This window comes from Cucumis melo, chromosome 12 (assembly GCF_025177605.1).
Source record: "Cucumis melo cultivar AY chromosome 12, USDA_Cmelo_AY_1.0, whole genome shotgun sequence".
NCBI classification, from domain to species: domain Eukaryota; kingdom Viridiplantae; phylum Streptophyta; class Magnoliopsida; order Cucurbitales; family Cucurbitaceae; genus Cucumis; species Cucumis melo.
The window spans coordinates 13,387,944-13,392,427 of record NC_066868.1 but is presented as its reverse complement, the minus strand read 5'-3'; positions in this window follow the sequence as shown (position 1 = coordinate 13,392,427).

The window sequence follows — 4,484 nt, the reverse complement described above, 5'->3', positions numbered from 1 at the left end:
CATAACAAACAACATAACCAACAAAGGTTTACATAACCGTAACACCTAGAGTTTACACAAACTGTAGAGTATCTATATCTTACAAAGACATATACAACATAACAAAACAGACTCTATGTACAACTCCAACCACGTACTAGCAATCGATATGGGAGCTTCAGTATAGATTAAGGTAGTCTATCAGGCACCGGGAGCTTGTTCTCTAACTGAAAAGTGGGAAAAACATTTTGGAAAGGTAAGCTATAAAGCTTAATGAGTGACTTAGTTTAAAACTGTAAATTTAAAGATCAGAGCACATGAAAACTTTACACATATAAATCTATTTAATCAAGTTGTAAATACAAACGTATAATAATAAGAACAACTTTCTCAAATACTCAGCATGTACGTCTTTAAAATCTAGCAAGGCATATCAAGTATATCAAAACATTTTAACTAACATGATAAACCTATTTTGTGTAGGGCACGTCCAATACAACCAACATTTACTAACTTTACGATGTAGTGGGACTTGCCCAACACTCCCATCGTCTTTGTCGTAGTAAGGCCCGCCCATCACTCATGACAGCATCGTTGTTACGAAATACAGTCAACGTCAACAACGGAATCTAACCTGTGTGAACACGGTACCAAATAGCCTAAGGCTCTACATCTCATTCATGTAATTAATAGAAACATCATAAAATCATACAGAAAAAATTAAAACATGCCTGCTATCTTTATCTTTTGTAAAGCTCAAGCTTACTCAAATTGTTCGTGGAAAACTAAAAATCTAAAAACAATACTTTCTTAAAATGATATGGTTTCAACTACTTTTCAGAAAGTTGATAATAACGTGTTCATATATAAATTTCATCATAAAACTTAAGCTTGAACTTATGCTTGAAACTGTTAATAGAAATCATGTACTAGTCATAGAAATATAATCATAGATACAATTTAAAAATCTATTTAGTCACTCACAACCTTAGGTTAGCTAGTAAATTTTGATGACGTGCAAACGATGACATTCAACTATTCTAAACTTCGGCATAAAAGAGTATTTTGCTATTTCTCCAAAATTTTCTAGATTTAACAACTTAACTTCAAACCTTCATAACTTTCTCAATACTTCAGCAACATTAATGTACTTTATATCAAACTCTTCGTTTTTAACTTCTCTATAACTTACTTGAAGGAAGGAAAATGAGATTGCCAAAAGATTATCTCAGAAATGGCCTGAAATGGAGAGAATAAAAAATCGAGTCTTCTGCTATCCCCTGATTTTCTTTTGAAATTAAGCTTACTTCTAGTCATATTTGGCTTACAATTTATTCATAAAAGTTGTAGGAAATTTTATAAGATTTTCAACCATATCTAATAGAGTTTCTAACTCCCTCTGTACTATCTTGAAAACGTGAAAAACCAGAGGCTTCATGATTTCACACACTAAACTGTGACCTAAATGCCTCTACGAAAAACACTAATCTAAAATCAAAATTTACTCATATTTCCTTCACAAAACTTGTTAAAAATTGAATACAATTTAAAAAATAAGAAAAATAAACCACACATTTTAATTCTTCTTGGGCAGTAAAAATCAACTAAAAAATCAGAGGATGCCTGTAAACACCAAGCTTATGCCATGGCTGTCTATCCCTTCATATTTTTCTTCATCTCTTTCACCTTAATTCACAACCATTTCCTCTTCTTCTTCTTCCTTAGATTCTACCTCAAGATCCCTCTAAAATTTTGGTAAAAAATTGATGAAGACATGGTTTGGCGGTAGAGAGAAAACAAAGCACATGTTGGCACCGAAATTCTTTCTCATCTCATTCTCTCCCTCTTTCTTTATTCTCTTTTTTTAATTAACTTTTCTCTTCTTTTTTTTTTTTTACATAAATACATAATTTCACCTTTGTTTTCTTTTTCCTTTATTTTATTTTATTTTTTTTCCTTGGAAAAAGAATTCCAAATTGATTAACACAATTTGAACTAAAAGCTTTGCCCTTTTTTTCTTCAACAACTTAAACTCAACTTCCTAAAATATGTCAACAACAAAAAATCCAAGAAAAATATTAGGTTTACAACTTACCTCCCCCTTAAGAAATTTCATCCTCAAAATTTGGAAGTCCTTAGATGAAGAGTGTTGGGTAACTCCTCTTCATCTGGTCTTCTGACTCCCAGGTTTCCTCCTCTATTCCGTGATCTCTCCAAAGAACTTTCACGAGTGTGATCGTCTTGTTTCTCAAAATTTGCTATTTTATGTCGAGGATCTAAATCGCTTCCTTCTCATAATTCAATTCTTCTTTAAGCTCCACCGATTGCGCTTACAACACATGTGATAGATCTGGAATATTTTTCCTTAACATGGATACATGAAAAGCATTATGTATTGTAGCAAATTCTGCTAGCAACCTAAGTTTATAGGCCGTTGGCCGAACTCGTTTCGTTATTTTGTATAGTCCAATATATTTAAGACCCAACTTTCCTTTTCTCCCAAAATAATGAACACCTTTCCACGGAGATAACTTCAAGAAAACTTGATCTCCAACGTGGAATTCCAAGTCTCTTTGTCGCTTATCTGCATAGCTCTTCTATTGATCTTGAGCTATTTTTCAAGTTTTCTCTAATAATTTTAATATTGTCTGTCGCGATCTGTACTAACTCAGGACTAACTAGCTTTTGGTCTCCCACTTCATTCTAGCACATAGGAGTTTTGCCATAAAAAGCCTTAAATGGTACCATGCTGATACTAGACTAATAGATGTTATAGTAAGCGAACTCCATAAGTGATAAGTGGGTATCCCAACTTCCTCTAAACTATAAATGCTCTCAACATATTCTCTAAGACCTGTATGATTCTCTCTAACTAACCATCTGTTTGGGGATGGAATGCTGTACTAAACTTCAACTTTGTTCCTAATGCTTTCTGTAAACTAGGCCAAAACTTAGAAGTAAACCTAAGAACCCTGTCTAAAACTATGGTCACTGGTACTCCATACTAACTCACATCCTATCGACGTAGAGCTTAGCTAGTTAATCTAGTGTAGCGTTGCTTTAATCGATATAAATCGTGCAGTCTTGGTGATCTATCTACTATTACCCATATACCATCATGTCCACTAGAAGTATGAGGTAACCCAAATAGAAAATCCATAGTTATGTTCTCCCACTTCCACTCTGGCACTAGAAAAGGGTTAAGGAGTCCTCCTGCCTCCGTCTCACTGGTTTAACTTGTCGGCAAATCAAATATTTATCAATATTTTTCGGCTATCTCTCGCTTCATACAAGGCTACTAGTAAGTCTTCTTTAGAGTTCTATACATCTTGGTGCTTCCTGGATGTATAGCGTAAGCAGAACTATGAGCTTCCTCTAGTACAACATCCTTAAGCTCTCTAATACTCGGAATGCATAGTCTCCCCTGATTAACTATGGCTCCATCTGCTCTCAACTCAAATTCAACATATGATCCTTGCTTTGACTTTTCAAGCATCTTCTGCAAGTTACTATCCTCTTGCTATCATCTCACAATCTCTGCTACTAGAGAAGACCAAACTTCAAATTTAGCTAAAAGACTCTCTGAACGCTATGGAGTCACAACTGTCCTGAAGCCTCTTAACTCACTTAGTAAGGTTGCTCGAATACTGCATAATTCACTCTTCAGAAGTCTTGACTTCCTACTTAATGCATCTGCTACTACATTAGCCTTGCCCGGATGGTATTCTATGGTACAATCATAGAACTTAATCAATTCTATCCATTGCATCTATCTTAGATTCATCTATTTTTAATCAAAGATATACTTCAGACTCTTATGATCTGTAAAACTATTGTAGTTCTCATCGACAAATAATGTCTCCAGATTTTCAATGGTAAAACTGCTGCTACTAATTCATGAGTAGGTTAATTAAACTCATGCTTCTTTAGCTGCCTTAAAGTATTAGCTATTACTTTACCTTCATTCATAAGTACACAACCTAATCCTTGCCTCGAGGTGTCACAATAAGTCACGTACTCCTTCCTTGTTACTAGAACTATCAAGATAGGTGCTGTGACTAATCTCTTCTTCAGCTTTTAGAAGCTTTGTCTACATTTATCCGACCATTCAAACTTAGCATTCTTCCTTGTCAAAGCTATCAAGGGTAATGCTAATCAGGAGAAATCCTCAACGAAACGTCTGTAGTATCCTGCCAAGCCTAGAAAACTACATACTTTGTCGCACTAGCTGGTCTCTCCCAGTTGACAATAGCTTCCACTTTCTGCGAATCAACACTAACTCCGTCCGCTAAAGCAACATGCCTTGAGAACACTATCTGTTTCAGCCATAATTCACATTTGCTAAACTTGGCACACAACTGTTTATCGCGCAGTGTCTGTAGAACAATCCTCAGATGTTCTTCATGGGCTTTTCTGTCAATTGAGTAAACTAGTATATCATTAATGAAAAAAATGCATGATACCAAACTTCTACTCATATTCTATTCCTAATTCGACTTACTTTT